Raw genomic sequence first — 23,796 nt, 5'->3', positions numbered from 1 at the left:
TCCTGAGCAAGGACTGCTGAGTGTAACCGGAAAGCTTTGTTTTCTATTATATAGCATGATAGTATGTTTACGCCTGTGAAACGTGGGATAGAAACACAGCTATCCTGTATGTGATTCCTAAATCTGAAATCCTAGCTTAGTGCCGCCTGCTTTAACTCTCTTGGTGTTGCACTCGGAGCCAGTACTGACAACCGTTTACAGAGCACATTCCAGTACCACAAGTACACTTCAGAACTGAGATTTCCTGAGCAGAAAGTGCACAATGATAGGATTTTACTTTCTTAGTGTATGGACGACAGGAGGACAGATTGAAATACCTTCTGTCAGAATTAGAGGGTACTTCAAAGAGTGTAGAATCTGCTTCTGTAAGTTGCTCAGAAGTCCCTTTAGTTTAAAATGGAAACTCAAGCAGTAACAGCAGGAATATACTGCTGGCCAGATGGAGAAGAGTAGCTTCCTGCCTGGTCTTTTTGCCGCCTCTACACTCACTCACTGCAGAAATTGCATCTTTTCCTTTGGCCAAAATCAGAGGAAGGATCAGGCAAGGGGCCAAAGCTCAGTGTTACTGGCTTGTATTCACATACGAAACTCATCCGATGGCAGCTTTCCTCTGCGGCAGGCTTTGGGACGAGGAGGAGACAGATGTGAAAGCACATGTGAAGGCTGGCGCTGGCTGTGGGACGAGGAGCCACAGGCAGTCAGCAGTGCCGCTGGTGAGTCTGGGAACTATGTGCTCTTTAAGCAGTAATAAGTCACTGGATTTAATATTCATTTTAGGTTTAAATACCACAACAACTAATGCAAATATGCATTATGCAAAATTGCCATATCTGCAGGCTTCAAAACAAAGATAAACAATGCTGTTTTCCTTTACTTTTTTTTATACAATTATATAAAATAAGATTGATAACGCCTGCTGACATTTTCATCCTTAAAATTCTAGGCCAATATTGTGCTACTAACTAGATTTCAAAAGCAGGAGTTGAAAATGATAAATTAAAAGCAATGCCAGATCTTTGCATATTTAGCTTTCCATTACAGAAATCCCTGTATTTATCTATATGGTCTTCTACGTTTATTATCTTTTATTTTGTCTCACTCTAATCTCATTAGTATATCTTAACTCTAACCTGTTCTGCTTTTCACGCTAAAGCTTGCTGTAATCTTTTCTGATGACGTTAGCATGGGAAGCATTTTTATCAAATAGATAATAACAAAATAAATTACATTTGTTCATTCTTCAATAAATAGTATGATCTAAAGTTCATGATGTTGGGAGCTGAGGCTGTAAAACAAGATGATACAATTCATGATTAGCTTTCTAAATAATGAATACTGAATCATATGTAAGTCATACTTCCAAAACTCATGAGTTTCCAGAATTCAGGATCAATAAAAAGTTATATGTTTTAAGAAAATTTATGTTGTCAGTAGTTCTATTTATGAGCCAAAACTATAGCTAATGAGGGACAAAAGATAGACCGTATATTTGCCACAAGCCTGTATATATGCACTTTTAAGTAAAAAGGTGAACTTGGATGTTCTTCTTGATAACCTCTCCCCCCCGTTTCCTCTCTTTTTTGGATAAATTGACAGTTTTCTATAGTTACTCATTGAGCATAAGATCAGTTTGGTTTCTGGGAGGTTCATTTCTATGAAATTTCACCACTCTTCTTAATGAAAAATAACATTAAAATAAGGGGATGAGGAAAAAAGTGTTCTTTGCCAATGTAAAGATAATTTATTTATTAAATGTTATTTCCATTTCTAGAGCTTCCTCCATCCGTATGTAATTGATTACTACTGCATCAGATATTCTGCATAGTCCCAGCAGAGTTACTCTCAGCCAACCTTAGAAGCTTTCCCCAGTGCGCAGGTTTATCATGACTGACTACTTATCTAAGGGGCTGACTGCTAATTGCTTTGGTCTTTATCACATTTCAAAATGGAGCTGTTCTTTTTGAGGTCTTCACCTGTAGCAAATGTATATTGGTGTAAAATACCACCAAAACAGAGATTACCGCTTAAGCTTTCTTTGCCTTTTCTTAACACAAGAGGAAATAGCAATCCACCAGAAAGGGGATAGGGGGTTAAAGCATCTTATTCCTGCTTTTCACTGGTCCTGGATTAACCTGTTTGACATTTTAGATCTTTCTGATACGTCTGCTTATTTTAGTGGAATCCCAGCAAAGTGAAGTTATACCAATGTAGAGCTGAGCCAAAACCCAGCTGTTTATATGATCTTTCAAACAGTTTATCTCATTGTGAATTGTCATCTGATGCCAAATCAGATGTGATTCAGAGGACATTTAAAAATTGGATTTAGACATGTCCAGACAATCATTTAACATGTGCAATGTGAAAATCTAGGTTTTGCCCACTTGTACGATATGCCATTGGCTAGCCTGTATTTGAAGGCACTTCATTGCATTCTCTCTCTTTTTTTTTTTTTTTTTCTGATAGGAAATGTTATCTGCAGTGAATTTTGGTATCTTACTCAGAGAAACCACATGAGCTCTCAGTCGGGTAATGTGTGACTTGGATGCCTTGCCCATACAAATCAACTGCAAGTTTTTCATATGCTGTTCTAGAAACACTGGCATTACTGGACATCATCTGTTCATTTGCAGCAAATCCAATATATCTTCTAAACACTGGGCTAACTGCCCATGGGTTATGTGGTGCATTAGATGCGTACTTTAATCTAGTATATCCCTAATAGGAAGATACTAACCTGTGGAGAAGTGGGAGGAGAAAAAGACTGTCACCCTGATTTTCAGGATTAATTCAGTGATCTTTTTATCATCCCAGTTTATGTTTTCTTAGATTTTTGCTTCTTCTTAGATTTTCGCTTTTTCACTTCTGCCATTCTTGCCACATTTAACATTCAGTATTTTAATATTCTGTCTTTTCCGGGCTGCTTCTGGTTCAGCTCACTTAACAATTGTTAGACTTAGCATGATCTTTTTTACCTTAACTAGCATCCCTTTCCATTTACCATCATACCTAATTGCTATATGAAGGTGAATTCCCATCTGTAAACAGAGATTTGTTATCCAGGCCAAGAGAAGCAATCACCTGTGCCTATATTTCATAGTGTCAGGTGATATTTTATACACAGTTGTTTTCACAGACCTCACAGATCACTTGCTGTACAATATTTGGGAAGCTGGAAGCCTGTCTTAATGATCATTGCTCATGCACATGGTTGCTGGAAAATCATTCATGAATATTGAATCCAATTATTATGAACAGGTGCAACCAAGTAACTACATTTCATGCTCACTGAGATATCACAAACACTTAAATTTGATAAAGTTAATACACAAATATATACTCTGGTACACAACAATAACTTCATGTACATTCATGAGAATGCAAATATAATGATCATGATTCTCAGTTTTCAGGTTGTGATCAAGATTCATTTGCAGTAATTTTAAACAATTATTTCACCTCATTGCTTAATTCTTTCTACAGCTGCGAATTCAATAAGGGGAGAAAGCGCATAGCTTGTGGTAATCCCTTTCTTACTAAAAACCACAACTCATTTAGGTCTCTGGGAGAAAGAAGGGACTGGTTCTTTTTAAAAATCTTTCTGAACTGTGTTCTGATATTTCCAGTAGCGTTTAATTGGGACCAGGTCCCAGTCTCCTTCTGGAACTTGAACAAGTCAGTCATGGGCACATACCTAGTATGTACTCCCAGCATGTACTCAAGTATGCTGGATATACAATCTTTGCCGGCAGTTGTGTTTTCACAATCATATGGAAAAGCATAGCAGCTAGTGGGTAGTCAAATCCAGCCCGCAGAACCCTGGTGCCACCGTTGTCAATCCAGCCCCACCAGGAACTTCTCAATATCCAATCAAATACAAAGACTACTCCAAAAGTAATGCCTTCTAATTTATTATGTTTGCCTATGACATCAGAGGCAGATATTGGTAGTATGCCAGTAGAAGTAGAACCTTCCCACTGATATTCCCTTACATGTTGTTGCTGTGTGACAGATAGCAGCAAAGGGGCAGTCTGACAAAATGGTATCTGACACAGAAGTGCATATGAAGCAAAGGTGTATCACTGAATTCATCCATACAGGAAAAAATGGCACCTACTGATGTTCATCATTGCTTGCTCAGTGTTTCTGGAGACCAACCAGTGGATGTGAGTGCATGTGGTGGGTGGTGTGTTTCAGCAGTGACGACTATGACAGTGGGTCACCTCCACTGATGCAGATGTTTATGAGTGCAGTATGAAGGCTCTTGTTCATCGCTGGTAAAAATGCATAACTAATATTGGTGACAATGTTGAAAAATATTGTTTTGTAGCTGAGAATTTGCTCTGTCAAGTAGGGTTATTGTATTCTTTGTAACTGTTGTAGTTTCCATGGACATAAATAGCAGGCATAACTTTCAGAGCGACCTGTGTATTTTCCATCATTGCAGAAATCAGAATGTAAGAACAGTCACAAGAAAACCATTTGTCTGATTTCCCATCCAAACAGTATTTAATTTGCCAGGATTGTCCTTTATCTTGCATAATTCTTCCTACGATGTATGCACCAAAGGAAAAGATGCATATCCTTTTTTAGCCTTCCTCTGTTGAAGATAACTTCCTGTCTTCCAGAATGACAGACTTTTCTACCTGAAAATCCTTTATCTGCATGTATTCTCATAGTTCGTATTCTTCTTTCCTGAGCTAGGATTCCACAGACCTAACCAGTGTTGTTCAGCTACATTAATGCTTTTTGATTTGGAAGCACAAATGGTGAGTTGCCTTCACTGCACTGCCTTGATTGCACATTGCATTCACAAGGGAAAAATGTCTTTATGAAAATTGGTCTCATTATTTTTATGCTTCATAGTTTCCAATAAAACAATTTTCACCAGAAATGTGACTGTTGTACATCACTGAGCAGAAAAGGAAATGTTCAGCAACCTGATAACCTTGTAGAAATTGTTGCTGCTGACCTGAGCCCTGAGCTGAAAGTTATAATGATAACAGAAGTAATAATAACAATACTATTAATCTCTAATAACTTTAGAAAATACTTCTTCCTGTTGAGAGATTCTGTGTACTGAATCTTTGAGTTCCATCCTCAGTAGTTACTTGGTTTCTGTATATAATATATAATATTCCTTATGTATTCCTCAGAAGTCATCTTCATCAATTCAATCTTCTATCTGTTAGGCAATATTCTCCCTCATTATTTCTAAGGTGATAGCAGGGCACATTGCAATTGGCCTTCAGTGAGATCCGCTCCCAAAATTTCTCTCTCCTTTTATTTTTTCTTTAACAGCAAGGAATAAAAAAATGCATTTGAGTGTTTCATAACCTAGACAAGGACTGAAAGTGGCCTGAATATGTCTGGAATAATGCAGACCTATTTTTGATTAGTTCTGGTTATGTAAAACCAAAGATAATTGGGATTTCCTCCAAAACTTAAAAATTAAAGAAGGAAGAGATTATTAAAGCCTATTTAAATAGTCAGATTAAGGTCTGCTCCTCAAGTTTTTAGTTTTGGCACTTCTCTAACCAATGTGGAAATGTAGACTATGAGTAACTGGGATATGGAGCACAGAATGGTACCTGGAGGTTGAATTCATACTCCTATCCAAATCGACATACATACGTGCACGCTCATTTTGCATTTGGCTTAGGCAAGGACAGTTATTCACTTTAGAGTGTCAATACTGCCTAGTTACCAGGAGGGTGACTTGGAGAACAACCATTTGCCTTTCTTATGTTTAGTGGGTATCCGCTGGGCAGCTGTAGGATAACATCTTTTAGATTAAGCCTTGTGTAACTGCTTAGAAGATGCTGTGTCTTATTTACATTTTACCATCTTTCCTAGAGAATGTAATGCTATTATCCATATGTCATCTGCTTATTGTTCTTGAATAATGCATACAAGAATCGTGTCTTCCCACTGTGGTACTTCATATTCATGTTGCTGTAATATTACATCCATTTAAAGCGGTACTAATGTAGTGGTGAATAAGGCTATCCATACATTCAGCACATCTTTTCTATCCATAAAGAGAAGCAAAGTCACAGATGGTTTTTACAATGTTATAATTAATAATCATGGTATCATGTTAGTGTCATCTTAACATAATAAAAAAAGTGAATCTAGAAAATGTGTTCAGCTTTTTCACAGCATTTACAATGACTTTTTGCAGCTTTTCCCAGCAGCAGGATACATCTCTGACAGTAACATTTTTTGAGCTGCATTCACAAAGAATAATTTCAGGTTAATATTTTATTTCTTGGATACTATATGGATCTATGTACCATATTTTAGTCTAGTTCTTTATAGAGCAAGATTTTTAAAACAAAAATCTTAAATTTTCTTTCTCAGATTTCAAAGCAAATGTACTTTGCAAAGCATAGGGTATTACATCCTTCCTATACTGGCCTGAACTCTGAACAGCCTAAGGTGAATGTCATTCCCAAGCCTCAGCACCGTAATATCTATAGGGGCAGCCCAAACCTGGGTTGATACTGAAATACTACCTGTTCTTTTGAGGATACCTTTATTACCATTTCTGTAGAGCGATGGAGGAATGTACAATATAGACACAGGTGAACTATATCATTGTATGAGTACGTATTTTCTCTAGTGATTTTATGTTATTTCCAATTCTTTCTCTTTGCTGAAAAGACATGGGAATGTTTCTAATTGAGCTCATGTTCAGTCATTTTTCAAAATCTGGATAAGATTATACCAAGAGTAGATGCAGCTCTGAAACACTGCTCTTTCTGTAACCTCTAAAAGCACATTCAAATTTTGAGAAAGTTCCCTTTTAATCTGGGTTCTGCTCCTCTCAGTCTTGCTCCCACTCACAGAGACAAATCCTGCTGAGTGGCTCTGCACTACCATCTTGGATCTTGACAGTAACTGGGAGTGAAATGGCATATTGGGATATGTTAAGGGTGTAGATGTCCTAGCAGTTTATTTCAAAACCTCATGTAAAATTTGATTCAAGTTCTTTTTTGAGAATGGCAAAGAGTAAGCATATTCTCAGACTCACCTGGCTGTTGAGGAGTCCAGCTATCACTGTACATTACAGGCGTGCTGGAGGCAAAGTACTCTTTAAGTATGATTATGTGAATTGATTTTTTTTTCCTAAACAGATGTACTATTTCCATCTCAGCACAGAATAAATGTATTTTTATACACCAAAGCTGTAAATTATCTGATGTCCTCTGCTATTCTAAATCCCAGTTCTTCATAGCAATAAAGTACACAAGGAGCAAGAAAATATGTGTAGCCGTATTGTTGTGTAGTCCAGCAAAAAGTTTCCTGCAGTGGCCCAAAGAGATGCTGTCTGGAGAGTCTAAGGCTACAAGCTTAATGTGAGCCTGGTCTCTCCCAAGCTCCAGTCCTCTTTTTATTGGAAATTTAGTGGATCACCTCAGAGATTTCAGTTTAGTAAGTGTTGATGTCTTTTTTCCTTCTGATTAATGTCTCTTTGATTGCTGTTTGAATCCATGGTAGCTTTCAGCATCAGCCGGTAGTGGTGGTACATTCAATGAATTAAGTACCTCTCTTTTTTCAGTGATTCGTGTTATAATTTCATCTAGAGATGTTTAGTTTTTAGACTGTGGAAAACAGTGAGCCATTGTTCCTAGAGATTTTCTTAATCAAGAGTCCTAGTCCATTTAGTTGTACTGTTCCTTATCCCAGTAGTATTAATTTCACTACAAAGAACACATCAGCTAAACCTGCAATAATACTATAGACATACATGAAATATAATGTGTTTGTTTAATTTTTCCAAGATATTTTAAAATTCTTTTGTCTATTATTCAGATGCAGCAACATATATTAAAAAAATACGATGTACTTCTGGATTTTAGCAATTTTGACAGTAAGACATGTTAAAAACTGTTCTGTTCTGGAGGGCACCTTTGCAGATTCAGTTATGCAGTCAATGTCACTGATGAGTAATCCTAAGTGACTAAAAACTTGGCACCTGCCTTGATCCACCACTATTTTTCAGATATCACATTGATCACTTTTACAGTCTGTTATAAAGAAAGCTTAAACTGAGCTTTTCACAGTCTCAGAAATGCTTATGGTGAATATCCCCAATCACTTTTCAAGAGCATCCTATCAAGTCCAGTTGATAAAGATAAGATTAACCTATTATGGATGTCATTTTTCTAAAACACCGATATTTTCATTTGTCAGTTATCGCTGTTGAGAAGCAGGTTTGACCTTTAGGACAGGAATATGTGAGAAGTTGTCAAAATGGATCAGGAGCTCACATAAAATAGATGCAATACAGCATTACAGTTCACTGATCCTTATGGTCTTCCAGAAAACCTCTTCCTTCTAGAAACATCAGTGGCAAACACCATCAAATAACCACTTTGCTTAAAGATGAGGGCTGCTCTGAAAGTAACTCCTCCTGTTTTATTATGTTGGCTCATGACATTAGGGGCGGACGTTGGTGGTATGTCAGTAGGGTTAAACCTTTCCACCAATATTCCCTTACATTCTGTTGCCATGTGACAGATAGCAGCAGAAGGGCAGTCTAACAGAATGGCGTCTGACATGAAAGTGTGTGTGAAACAAAGGGCTGTCATTGAATTCATCCATGTGGAAACAGTGGCACCCGCTGACATTCATCAATGCTTACTGAATGTTTCAGGAGACCAAGCAGTGGATGTGAGTGCAGTGAGGTGGTGGGTGGTGCATTTCAGCAGTGGCAACAGTGACAGTGGGTCACCTCTGCTGTTGCAGATTTTTACAAGTGTGGCATACAGGCTCTTGTTCATTGCTGGTAAAAATGCATCACTAATGTTGGACAATGTTGAAAAATAGTGTTTTGTAGCTGAGAATTTGCACTGTCAAATAGTGTTATTGTTCTCTTTGTATCTGTTTTAGTTTGGAAATAAATAGTAGGCATTACTTTCAGATCAACCTATGGATATTTTGATGAATTGCAGTGTACTTGTGAGGAAGGGGCTAATGAAACAGTGACTGACGTAGACAGAGTATTCTCTCAGCTGCCAGTATGGAGCAAGCCTGACTTTCTACAGTTATGCCACTTCAGCCTTGGTTGTCTCCATATTTGGGACTGAGGGTTGTTTTGTGACATGCATTATGAGTTTATATAGTAAGTAAATGAACTGGAGTTTCCAGATTATCTTGCTGTCCTTTTCTCACGTATTATCAGTACTAAGTGAAAATGTTCTACTCCTTTTCTCTTGACTTCCATCTATGAAAATAAGGTTCCAGGCTCTAAGTTTTGATAAATTACAGATATGCATTCACAACATCACAGAACGACTGAGTCCAGAAGAGACCTCTGGAGGTCTTCTTGCCCAAACCCCCTGCTCAAGCGGGACCACCTCAAGTCAGCTACACAGGAACAAGTATGGATGGCTTTAGAATAACTTGAAGGATGGTGACTATACAGCTTCTCTGAGAAGTCTATATCTGTGCTTAGTCTCCTTCACAGGAAAAAACATGTTTGGCTAGAGCTTCCCATGTTTTAGTTTCTAGATTATATCTGATACATCATCTACCGTTTCTGAATTTTGATTATTTTGTGGTAAACAAGAAAGACAGATCATTCTAGACCATTCAAGATTAACAAGACAAATAATATTTACTAATGTGTTATAAAAAAGATGCATTCATATAGTATTGCTTTAAATAAGTGGTTCTTGGGTTAGTATTAATCATCATTTTATTACATTGGTATTAGCATTTTAACTTCTTAAAAGAAATTCTGGAGCTGGAAATAATGATAACATCAGCATTAAAGAAGCCACTTTGTAGTGAGGGAGAGTGAAGGTTAAGATGCAAGTGTAGAATGTGTTAGATTTACTCTCAGGATAGTACTGAGAGCTGCAGCAGAAGATGACAGAGAGCTGTCTTCTTCTGCTAAAATTCTGCACAATTGAAAGTCTGACTTCATGCTGTTAAATTATGTGTAAACAGATTTAGTGGTAAACATGTCCTGCAATATGATACAGTAAGGTTCTCCTTTTCCATTTCCAACAGCGTGTTGTGTTTGCTAGTTGCTTCATCAAAGAAAACATTGTTCTGAGCTACCATGTCTTCAGGTATTAAATGATGAACCACTGAAAAATTAAAAACCATCAAAAAGCTTCAAGATTCTTCTTGGATGGGATTCTTGTTATCTTGGGTATGTAAATCCTACTGTAATTCACTGACAGTCAAACTTGCTTTTTCCCACCTTCTTTAAAGCTACGGAAAACTTTGCTTGCTACAGAAATTGCAGTTAAATATACCTTCAGATTTCTTTGGATAAAAACCATTTCCCCCTGAATTTCGCTGACCAGATTGAATTTCTCTTTCTCTTTTTTAAGGAAATATATATCATTTGGTATTAACTTATTAGGTGGTACTTGATAAGTAAACGTATTTTAAACCTTTCTTACAGAATATTTCTTTCAAAACAGCTGTAAGATATTGAAATAGCTATTTTATAACATCATCTATCATGACTGAATGGAACAAAGTAATGTCCAATATTGTCTATCTGAGTAACTTCATCCTTCTTCTGAATTTGCTGAATGATTGTTTACTGTTTCATATTTCAGACAATTGAGCATTTTATTGATGAAGCTTATAAAAAAGTTCTTCAAAACCAGACTGAAATTCAGTGACAGATCTGAAAATTGAATGACTTTTGTGCACAGACCAACCATATGTTTATCAGCAAGATCCTCATATAAGCAAATAGTCCTCCAAAGACAAACCTCTTCCCAGGAGTAAAATATGAGCTCCAGCCCTGTGGGGGGTTAACCCTCAGCTCAAAAATAGTTATTCATTCCTGTAATCGAATACAAAAGACATAGGGACTGATTTTCATCTACACTCAAATTCATGGCTCCTGTGAGGGTCTGAGCTGCTGACAAATAATTTCAGCTTCAGCCATTGATTATACTTCCTTAGTGAACATTAGATATACAGTAAGATTGATATAATATCTATTGCAGGAGTAATATAATAAGTACTCACCATTTCTTAGCCTATCTGTCACTACTCTTAAGCTGTGCCATGCACAGTAGATGTAGGATTTGGCTTCCTAAGAAGAAAATGACCATCGAGCAGAAAAATGAATTCATCCTCATTGTACTGTAGTGATGTGGTGAAGATAATCACTGCAGCTCTATTCCATTTATTTTGAAACACATAGCCTTTGCCTTTTCAGACTGCCTTGACCATATCACCACTCATGTATTTGCAATGAAAATCTGACATCAGAGTACAGAATAATAGCCGGAGAAATTATCTTCTCATTTCATATTTACCTGGTTTCCTCTCTTGAGCCACTGAAAACACAGTGACCTAGGTCCATGCTTTTATACTTTGTGATAGTTGTAGCATTTTTATAATAAATTAGAACATAGGGTTATTTTCCAAGCCTGTAGCTGTTTCTTTTGTAAGTAGTAACACCAGACAAAAACCTTGACCATTTCTTTAGAACGCACTACTCATCTTCTATGAGCACATCCCTTCCCAATGCCTGCTAGAAAAGTAAGATGAAATATGTACTGTCACTTGAGTACTGGGCCCCAGCTACCAGGCTGCTGGGTGGCACAGGATGGCTGCCAGGCCATCTGGCACATGCCTATCCCTGAGAAGGCTTCACAGCTCTGCCTCCAGCTCACCACAAAGCAGCAAAGCAGTCCTGCAGCCTGGGGACACTACTCCCTGCAAACGTCAGCATGGGATAGGCTGGAAACGTGTGAAAATTGGAGATCACAGAAAGTCAAGTTAATAAAGTTAATACCTTAGGATTTCAGAACACAATACAAGGATTTTTAGATACACTCATTTGCACTTTTTTTTACTATATATACACACATATAGAAAAATTAGCGTGTGTATTGCCAAACTCTTTAGCTTGCTACTCAGCTTCCCAGGTGTCTTCACACACTATAATTTCTGGTGCTTAAAATTGGTAGATGGAAAAAGTAGCACTCCTGTGTTCCCTTTCATTCATATTGTGAATACTCAGTTCTCCGAGAATTCTGCTGCTGGTATCTGACCAGCCAAGCCCATATCAGAATCAGCCAGAGTCTGACCGTGCGTTTTACCAATTGAAACTTGTGTGCTGTGATTTGTTTTTGTTTGTTTGTTTTGATATTCTAAAGCATATTCTGCTGTCTGCTATTAAAATACAAGCCTTTCTATTCATAGAATCATAGAATCATAGAATTAGCTAGGTTGGAAAAGACCTACAAGATCATCCAGTCCAACCATCCATCTAGGACCAATAACCCCACTAAACCATGTCTCTCAACACTATATCTAAATGTTTCTTGAACACCTCCAGGGACGGTGACTCAACCACCTCCCTGGGCAGCCCATTCCAGCACCTGACCACTCTTTCAGAAAAGTAGTGTTTCCTAATGTCCAGCCTAAATCTCCCCTGGCGCAACTTGAGGCCATTCCCCCTCATCCTGTCACTAGTTATAAGAGAGAAGAGGCTGACCCCCAGCTCACTACAACCTCCCTTCACGTAGTTATAGAGAGCAACAAGGTCCCCCCTGAGCCTCCTCTTCTCCAGACTGAACAATCCCAGCTCCCTCAGCTGCTCCTCATAAGGCCTGTGCTCCAGACCCCTCACCAGCTTCATCGCCCTTCTCTGGACACGCTCCAGGGCCTCAATGTATTTCCTGCAGTGAGGTGCCCAAAACTGGACACAGTACTCAAGGGGCGGCCTCACCAGGGCTGAGTACAGAGGGACAATGACTTCCCTCCTCCTACTGGCAACACTATTTCTGATACAAGCCAGGATGCCATTGGCCTTCTTGGCCACCTGGGCACACTGCTGGCTCATGCTCAGCTGAGCATCGACCAACACCCCCAGGTCCGTGTCCTCTACACAGTCTTCCAGCCACTCTGCCCCAAGCCTGTAGCGTTGCCTAGGGTTGTTGCGGCCAAAGTGCAGGACCCGGCACTTGGTCTTGTTGAACCTCATCCCACTGGCTTCAGCCCAGAGATCCAGCCTGTCCGGTTCTCTCTGGAGGGCCTTGCTACCCTCAGGCAGATCGACACTTCCTGCCAGCTTGGTGTCATCTGCAAAATTACTGAGGGTGCTCTCAATGCCCTCATCCAGGTCATCAATAAAGATATTGAAGAGGACAGGCCCCAGCACCGACCCCTGGGGAATACCACTCGTGACCGGTCTCCAGCTGGATTTAACTCCATTCACCACCACTCTCTGGGCCCGGCCCTCCAGCCAGCTCCTTACCCAGCAAAGAGTGTACCTGTCCAAGCCATGGGCTGCCAGCTTCTCCAGGAGAACACTGTGGGAGACAGTGTCGAAGGCTTTGCTGAAGTCTAGGTAGACCACATCAACAGCCTTTCCCTCATCCACCAGGCAGGTCACTCGATCATAGAAGGAGATCAGGTTGGTCAAGCAGGACCTGCCCTTCACAAACCCATGCTGGCTGGGCCTGATCCCCTGGTTGTCCTGCAAATGCCGCGTGATCTCCCTCAGGACAACCTGCTCCATCACTTTCCCTGGCACCGAGGTCAGGCTGACAGGCCTGTAGTTCCCCGGATCCTCCTTACGACCCTTCTTGTAGACGGGAGTCACACTGGCAAGTCTGCAGTCTTCTGGGACCTCTCCAGTTGGCCAGGAACGCCGATAGATGATGGAAAGCGGCTTGGCTATCTCCTCCACCAGCTCCCTCAGTACTCTCGGATGGATCTCGTCTGGCCCCATGGACTTGTGGCAGTCCAGGTGGAGTAGTAGGTCTCTGACTGTTTCGTCCTGAATCATGGGGGGTTTATTCCACTCCCCGTCCGAGACTTCCAGGTCAGAGAGTAGAGCAATTCACCTCTTCATGGCTCACTGAAAAAAAAGATGTATGCTGACAATTGCAGCTTTCAAAATGTTTTCCCTTTCAACTTATTTCTTCAGATTTCTCCTCCAAAGCTTCAATATAATCAATAATTCTAACTAGCTACTTGACAGAGTACTTAATTATACTTCTCGTAATAAAAACAAATAGTTGGAGTAGAACGTGTCCAAAGCCATTTTTTTCCACTCCCTCCTCATGACTTGCCTCTTCTCTTTTGTATAACAAATTTTAGCATTTCAGATTTTAAGCTGAAGAGAAATCTTTCTCTTTGAAAAAGAGTTTCTCATCAAGAGAGCCTTTTTCTTTAAAGTCAGGATATCAAATCCGGTCTGATGGAACAAACACCTTAAGACATTTTCCGTACATTAATGTCTCTTTAAAAGAATTAAAATTCTAGAGATTTAATTCTTTGCAGGCTTAACTCAACTGAAAGAATAAGAAACGTGATAAAATAATATGATTACTTCAGTCTCCATGTAGTATAAAGTACGGTTCTATAGGATTTTTTCAGTAGCCCCTGTCCATAGTGATCTTAATTTTTGCTTTGTCAGAAGAGCTTTATTTATGTTAATTTATTTAGGTTAATTCTTCAGAAATACTTATCATCCTTTACAGCAGATTTCATTTATTTCTCCATTATGAAATGCAATTTTTGGAATTATTACTTTTATTATTATTACAGGACTTCCAGTGTTGGACAAATTCATTGCTGGTACCTTCCTGTTTCATCCCTTTTCTTCCAATTCCAGTGCCTAAACAATTGATTGTTCACTTGGAAAAACAATATGTTTTTGCTAATAAAAAGATAAGGCTGCATCTTGTATTTTGTGTGGAACTGGGGCTCCTCAACCTTCTGCATTTTTTCCTATTACATCATAAGTCTTACTTCTAGACAGAAATAAGAATGAGAGATTGCAGCCTGTAGAGCTGCTACAGCTACTATCTTAGCATGCTCAAACATATTCCCGATCTGCTTCTTTTTCACTGTTTTTTTGATTAATGTTGGATTTCCTGATATGTTAGGATATTATTGTAGTATCTACAGAAATACAGTCATTTGAAGGGTGGTGGGATTTTGTCAACTTAAATGTTTATTTTGTGCATAGTAATACTAATTTCAGTTCCTAATTTTCCAGTAAGGCAATCAGGACACTAGCAGTTCCCAATCATGGACAAAATAATTAGTTACTAGAAGATGAAGATTTGCAAATTTGAATATATTTATGTATATATTAGTTGGCTTGCATGCATAACTTCGAATTTCACATAAATTACGTCAACTCATTTAAATATACAGAACTAAAAATCCAGCACTTTTTCTATTCATCTTCTGCGCAATTTATTAAAGTTTTTATGTATTTTCTTCATTAACTTTTACAGTGTGGATTTGTAAGTAGAACTAAACATTCAAAAGCTAAGTAAAGTTTCTGTTGTTTACATAAAAGTTTTGGTAGTTACATCTACCCATGAAATACAAAACAGTCTCCTGTATTTTTGTTTTTGGATAAAAAATGCACATCTCAAAGACTTTCTTCTCTACAATTCAAATTTTCCAAAGGTTTTGAGTCAAATCGTATCTGAGTGTTCACTTAAAAAGAAGGAAAAAACCAACCAACCAACCGACCAACCAACCACCAAAAAAAAAAACAAAAAAAAAACAGAACACAGAGTTCTGTAGAAGATAGGTTTGGTAGTTATAAACCTTTCTGTGAGTGACCAAAAATACCCAAGTGTTGGATTTGTTGGACCATCTGTTGTAAAGGAAAGCTGACAACAAGTGGTCATATTGTCGAATGTTTTTGTATCACAACATCATTGGAGGTCAAGTCATTAATGGTGAAACAGGTAAGATCTCCAAGACAAGATCTCAGAGAAAGAAGAAACTGATCAAAGAGTACTTAGCTCTGATTATTTCAACTCACCTGACTAGCGGAGTTTTGGAAAGTATTGGCTGGTTGGCCTGATGAACCTTGAAAAATCAGCAGGTTATATTTTTGAGCTGTGGCTTGTTGTCTTTGCTCTTTGCAGCCATTTCACATGTCATTCATAGAACCTGAAAGGAGAAGAATTAACGTAATACACATAAATCAACATTGAGATTAGATGTCGATAGATCCATTTGACAGTTTCACACACTGGAAACTTATATGGAAAACATTGCTCAGTTGTAACACTAAGCAGCAGGGTTGAAGTAAATAAATGCAGGGTGGACATTAAGTAGATAGATAACAGGTCTTCTGGGAAAATAGCTAGTCGAGATGAACTTTTTATATTTTTGCTAAAGCAAATGTTAAGTCAAGTTACACTGTAATGTGGCTTGTAAAATATAAAATGAATTACCCTATAATACTCACAACTTCTAGCATCCACTGAAGGGAAGTCCCTTCCATTTTGAGCATGTGTCTTCAAGAAAAAACTGTAGATGAATGGTGAAAGCCCAAAGAAATATGAAAAAAAAATCTGAGAAATGCAGTCTATAAGGAAACCTGTGAATTCACATGTGTAGTATAGTTAAAAATAGCAAAAATAGCAAAATACACGAAGGACTGTTGCAAAGAAGGCAGCAAATGTCATTTCTTAATGATCTGCATAGAGAAGACAAATTGCAGGAATTGAAGTTACATAGAAGAGAAAAGTTTCTAATTGTAAGGCTTATCAGACATCAGATCTGGATAAAGAGGCTGCAGAATCTTCTCACTGAAAGACTTTCAATACATATGGAAAAACACCTGTTATAGCAGACACAGTACCAGTTGATCCAGCCTTGGAAAATAAGCCAGGTCTCCTGTTGTGAGGCAGCCACTTGTCTTTTCTTGGAATACTGCAGTTTATTAAATGTGAAGGAGTGAAAATGACAGAAAACAGAACACAATGGTGTACTGTCACAATCCTGACATATCTCCAGATAGGTGCAAACAATGTGGTTTTAATTACACCTTTGTTGTTTTTTTCTTCCCCAGCCAAAAGTATTTCCTTTCTAAGTTTGGCTGAACATAATTTTACCTCTAATTCAGTTTCATTTTTAAGAATCTCTGTTTATTTAGTATACACTCATGTTTGTCAACTTACTTAATGTTTATACCAATTTAATATTTACTAAATATGTACATCTTAAAAGTTTCTACCACAATGCTCCTCTTGCTTTAAATTATTAACAAAAGTTGAATGAGTAGCCACTTTCAAATCTTCAGACAAAGAAACGTGTTTTAATCTCAAATTTTAGTCATTGTGGTGCGATCTAACGTTTGATAGATACATTTTATTTTAGTACAGTATAATTCTATTATATGGCCATTTGGATCAACAGTTGATCCCACATTTACACCAAATAAATATGGTGCTAAGTTTACTTATAAATGAATGTAGTATAAAGCTAACTGTTCTTTCTTTGAGAAGAGTCCTCTACAACATAAAATTTCCTCCAAGTCAAAGAAAGTTTATTTCACTTCTGGTAATTTTATTGTGTGTGTACTAGGTGGAAATACAGACCTGTGAAAAGGCTCATTTTAGCAGGGATAACAACTCACAGAAGTTATTCTGAGGAATGGAGTGGAATGAATCATATTCATATGTGTGTGTGTTGGATGGCAAAAATCAATGCTTTCTCTTAGCGAAGACACTCTCGGGGATAGAGAAATCAGAGCTGCGAAAAACCTAACAAATTTTGCCTGACAGATTTTCCAGGCAAACTACACCGCTGGTGCACTGGGAGTGTGCTGAGGATGTCAGTCCCCGTGCCATGGTGCAGCCCTGCTCATGGCGGCTCATTTTGGAGCTCTAGGGAGACCAATAGCCCCCACATTGCCCCAACACACTTAAGATGATAGCGAGCAGTCCTGGGGCTTTGAGGAGCCAGAGGCCTGCCCTGTGCAGCTTGGTGGAGAATACAGTGCATGCGGAGAGATGAGCCTAAAAATGCACAGAAAAATAGGAAAAGGCAGATGTGAAAGGGAAGGAGAAAGCAGTGTAGCATTTCAGGGTGAAGAAAAAAAAAATTGCTTAAGTCTCCATCCTATTTGCATCAGTAGCACAACATCTACTAGCCTCAGCAAGTGGCAGATGTCATCTCTGTGGCCTGGTTCAGTCCTGTTCCCTGTGATGCCAGTGCTGCTGGAGGTGTGTGCTGGGCCTCACCACTCTGCAGCTGACTAACAGTGGGCAGGTTCAGGGAGCCCAATTATTGTTGGTGTTTAATGGTTCCCTCTTAGAGCATCCCAAGCTCCCTGAATCTTTAATAAAACTCTGATAAGCAATAATTGTGTTGGGAATGGTGTATTCCTGCAGGCCTAATCCACAAAATGTAGCCATTGTATCTGCCTTAAATAGCCCCTGGGGAACAAGTGGGAATTTGTTCTACACAGAAAATGGAGAGTGGAAAGCATCCTTGTCTTGCCCACCATCACTGACAATTATACCTCTGCCTCTTTATTTGTCAGAGCTAATAACAGTGTTGTTGTGACTCAGAAAAGAGTGGATAAGATGATGAAAGATGCAGCACCAGCATGGTGCAGATGGCAACTGAACTGCCTCTGTTCCTTGTTAGTGAAAATTATTTGATGTGAATGTTGGTGCCTAATAGGGCCCCATCCGACTGCAAGTGATTGTAGCACAGGTAGCAGAATAACAGAAAATTGTTGCAGCAAGATGGTTGCTAGGATAATGCTAGCAGTAAGAAAGGAAGTAAATGAAATTGAAAATTACATATTTAACAGCCAGATAAATAGCAATAATTATTTGGGGCCAGAATTATCTTAATTTGCTTTTTCCCATTGTGGGTCATTAATTACAGGAGTAAATCTGCTGATCTGAGTGGGATAATTATCTTGACATCTGCCTTGCCAATGGGAGCAAGGAGTTTTCAAACAGTGGATGAGACAGTAGAATTCCTCCCATCGATAGCATGTTGAGGTGCCATGGTAAGGCGCTGACACAGATGATACGCAGCAGAACAAGGTGGAAGGCCACAGGGAACCACCCAAGTCTTATCCAGTGATCCTCTTCTCTTTTCAAAGCTATAGACCAAGAAGCAATGCTGCTTTAGGTTAAAAAAAATAATAATAAAACAAAAACCAGCAACCTCAGGACAAGAAGTTGGTACAAACATACAACCCTCATTTCTAAAGGCAAATCTGCCTTGCTTTCATTTTTCAAAAGAAAAGGGCAAGTCTGTTTACTTCATTCTCATCAGAAGTGCTGACCCTTGTTCTGCTAAACAGGATAGAGCCTGTATTGATTCCACCTGGAAAATAACACAGCTGAAAATCTGATGGTTTACACTCACACCAAAATATATAGCAATAATGAAGTCGGAAGAGCAAGGCTGAGCCTCAAGCTAGATCTGACTCATACCATGAAATCATCAGGTTTTGTAAGCTCAGGAGGGTTAGACTTCTTCATTTTCTGAATAGAAGACTTCACAAAAAGCCTCAGGAGCTGAAGGAGCAATGGAGATACTTCAGCTTGAAATCAATACACTGGCATGCTGCTCAGTTTCTTGATGCACTTTGTCACTTGGAGGTGAGTACCAGAAGGGTTTGAATGCTTACTGCCATTACAAACTCTGCAGCAAGAGCACCCCTACATCCTGCCAATGCTCAGCTGACCTCTTAGAGAAGATTACTGGAACTAAATACCTTAGTGAAGAAAGTGACCAAGCTGCTGAGCCTATGTCTGCCCACCCTTGGTCACATCAAGCTCTGGTTCTCACAGCACAATGGGACCCCTCTGCTAGCTCAGCTGTTGGGAAGAGTGGGGTCATGAATGCTGCTGTGTGTTGCTTTCCCAGTATTGTACCAGCCTGTGAGCTGGAGGTGAACATCCTAAGGTTAAGGTGGACTTGGAGTTGTGTGTTTTTGTTTGTTTGCTTGTTTTTGTTTGTTTTTCAATCATTATGTCTTCTTTCCTTTCTTCAGTTTTTCTTTCTTATCCATTTTTAACTATATTGTTTTGGCATCCACAAAGTCCTGTGGCAAAGAATTTACCATTAGGTTACACATGAGAAAAGGCATTATATTTTTTGGCTTGTTTTGAAAGATACATCTGATAATTTCATTTGCCACCTCCCAGGTTTGTGTAATGAAAGGTGAGGAAAAAGCAATGCTTGCTGAACTGCCACACGGCTTTCAGAACTGCAGGAGTCCATTATAGCCCTTGTCCCTCCACCATTTTTATGCATACCCCATATTCCTCCTTTTGCTGAGTTAAGTCCTAGTCTTTGCTTATGTGGACATTTACCACACTTGTGGCTATCCCTGTCACACAATACCTTATTCCAATAAAATGGTAAAGCTGAAGACAGGAACTGCACACAGCACTCATTATGTGAAAGAGCTATTTATCAGCACTGGTGTTATCTGCCATTTTATCACTCTTCCGGCTTCCTCCTAGCAGATGTGAAGAGTTTGACTCATTCAAATGATCACAGTCATGTTTCTAGCATAGTTATTGATGCTAAGTCTAGAAGCATGCATTTTAGATGAGATCTCTCATTACATTTTATTTCTTACTGGAGGAATCATTAGGATGAGTGAACTTATACCATTTACACATTTTGTACATAAAGTCTAGATGCTGGATTGAAGTAAAGTACCCGTGAGTGTGCCGCACTCATTGCAGGCACTAATACTGTTTATCTGCTCTTTGCAGGCTGTGTTGTACTCAAGGTGACTCTCACAGATACCTACATGCATAAATATTACACTAACCACTATACCTCAAGATATACATAATGCATTACTTAGTCGAAGCAGCAGCATGAGGCAATGCATTACACAAGGTACTGACATTGAAACAGACTCAGGGCTCTTGCCAGCACTGAGAGTGCTTAATGGGGGCCTGCTCCTGACAGGCAGCATCACTCAGCCTCTCACAAAAGAGGGCTAAGGTACTTACCCCAGAAATTGGAACGAGTTTCTCCACAGCATAGATCAGCTATAGCACTGCTTGATGTTCTTGTAGCATGATTCAGTGTCTGAAGAAAAGAGGAGTTGCTGCTGCTCACAATGAGGCCAGTGAATATTTTGCCACTGGATTCAGCAAAGACAGAGATCTACTTCTTGTGCTTTTCTATAAAGAGTAAATCAAACTGATGTCTTTAGTGAAATAATACACATAGCCCATTTTCTGCAGCTCTTACCATGCACTATTAGATGCTCAGCTGTGGATCACACATTGTGTGGGGTACCTGCAGCTACAGCGGGTCCACAGTGCAGTGGCCTGGTTTGCTCTCTGAAACTCAGCCCAAAAAACCCAGTGCCCTAATTGTCCCACTCAAAGCTCCTCACGCTTCAGAGGTACCACTGGTTAGGGATTTTTAAGTGCTCCTGTTCTTTCAGCTTTCCTAGTTCTTCCTTTTTACATGTACTGGTGTGGTGACTAGTGATCACTTATGTCATGGTTTAATGATGTCTGTTATCTGTATTCCACATCATGTAGTGCACTGGGAGTTAAAGAGTTAATACTCCAGTTCCGTGGATTGTCATTAGTTCTGGGTACCTATCTCAGAAGAGAAGAGATGAACTACAGCTCCCAGAAGTCTTAATTATTCAGTTTCCATTTTTCATTCAGAGGGAAAGATAAAACTGACTGGGAGTCACGAGACTGTTCTCTTTTTCTGCTTGTCTCCGTGGTGTGTGCTCCCTGGTGATCTCACCTACAGCATTAGAGTGAGGCCTTACGTTTTGAAAATCTCTCATTTTACTTATTAGCTTCAATTCCAATTATATTGTATTATATTATTTCCCATTCCACTATGTTATTTAGTAAATTAGTTTTCTCCCTTAGCTTGTTGCTGTTTTTTTTTTTTTTTTTCCCCCAGCAAGGCCCATCTCTCTATCTTCCCCCTTCCTGCTTTCCTGGGGTATGGGTCCCTCCACCCCACTAGTCACAGAACTGGGCCAAACCAGGCTGGAACCATGACAACTAAGTATCTCCAAAAGCAACTGCTTTACTTTGTTGCTAAATGCAGCTTTACACTGCTCAGGATCCTTGTCAGCAGAGCTCAGCCTCTGAAGAGAACCTTGTAGACAAATCATAGTGAATACAGGTTTTGAACTCTGAAGTCATCATCATCTCACAGAATTTTGGCTGTGGATTAACAAATGGAGCTGGATTAAGTGATGATCTCTGACCAGATTTCAAAACATAGACTTCCTGCACTTACGTTTAGCAAGGGGGCTCAGAAATGGAAGCAACCAGCTTTTAGGACTTCAGCCCATCGCACCTGCACTTAATGAACTCCAATGCACTGCATGAAGATGAGAACAAATTTGTCACTTTCTTACTGCCCCTTAAATGAGGAATGAGCAATGAGAGTAAGGAGGAGAAAAGTCGATAAGAATTATTATATCCTTTTCAAATAAACTACATAGATAATCATTTGTCTGCCTTCTCTGCAGTACAGAAGTTTGAAGATGTTGATCTAGGTTCATATTGTATGTGAAGCTTATGAAAGGAAATATATTGGACATGAATTTAGCTATAGATGTTAAGACTTTGCTATACCTGTAAGTCTGTTAAGACTTTAGGTCACATTAGAGCTCTTAGTGAAACACTACTTCAGAATAATGCTTCAGCTTCAATAGGTGTTTGAAGTCTGTGAAGGCTTTTAACACAAAATTTACTTCTAGAAGTGACTCTTGGATTATCTGTACACTTTTCAGGGTCTCTCATTAAACTCACTGCAGTAACAGAAAGCCAGTGCTAACTGGCACTGCATTGTAATAAGAAAACCATAGTAAAATAACCAGGGAGTGGATCATGCAGTCATAAGTACATAAAGTTCATCTCAATCTCTTTTCAGCACTTTTCTGCCACTGGTACACTATTATCTTTATAATACTTCTTGAGCATTGCAATGGAAATATGAAAAGTGACCACTGGAAAAGAGACCAATTGAAATATTAAAGAAAATTTGGTGGATGAAACTTGAACTGTCTGGTGGAATATGTGTTCCTGTCTCTGAGATGTCTGCATGGAGCTGTAGAGTGAATGCAAATTCTATGCCATACTTAGTGCAAGATACACTGAACTACTGGATGAATGTCAGGAATGAAAAATAAAATTCTGTGGACAATTCCATCAAGTTATCACAAGTATCAGAAATATTGGCTAATCTCCATTATTTCCATATGAAAGTCTTGCATAAATCAAAGCAGTGTTTTTCACCTATAGGTCACTGACTGCAGGGCACCAAACTGCATGTGAAAGAGAATCCACCATATTAGTACTTCACCTCTTCATTTCCTTTATGTCTTTAAATCAGTAACACAGCATCAAAACCATCATGGGTTTGACTGGTGCAAGCTATTTTTTCTATCTCTGTTGTGTTCTTCAGCTAGCAAGCCATAGACCATCCTCTGTGTAAGCATGTCATGTTTTTTCCCAGGGAGCTGATTATTTAAAAAAATTGATTTACTAGAAAGTCCACAATTCTTGTTTCTCTCCTAAATCTCTTGACCTCTCACTTTCTTTCACAATTCTTTTTAACCCTTTCCAGTGAATAGTCTTGATTCAGATGCCTTTTCCACAGAATATGAATATGTCTTCAGTGTTTTTTCTGAGTTCTGCCCCACTCTGCAAGCTGTGCACCAGAACCTCCAGGACTGCCTATGGACCATGGGGGCAGTGACCTCTGTCCTGCCTCACAAACCAGCAGCACGCTTAACCCCTGTGGTCCCATCACCTATGTGGGACAGGCTCAGGATGCACTCAAGAGACCTCATGTACTTTATGTCTTTAAACTGTTTCTGCTTTTCCCATAAGCAAAATTGAATCCCCCTCAGCAAACATGTTACAACTCTTCACACAGGAAATACTGGCTCTAAATGATCTGGTGTATCTTAGTACTTTTTACCTACTAGAATCAAAGAGGAGAAAACAAGCAGTTTCAAAGACCATCAGCTCATGAGGAAAGAATTCCTGTTTTTTTTTGTTT

The sequence above is a fragment of the Numida meleagris genome, chromosome 4 (assembly GCF_002078875.1).
Source record: "Numida meleagris isolate 19003 breed g44 Domestic line chromosome 4, NumMel1.0, whole genome shotgun sequence".
Taxonomy (NCBI): Eukaryota; Metazoa; Chordata; class Aves; order Galliformes; family Numididae; genus Numida; species Numida meleagris.
Note: the sequence above shows the minus strand (reverse complement) of the source record.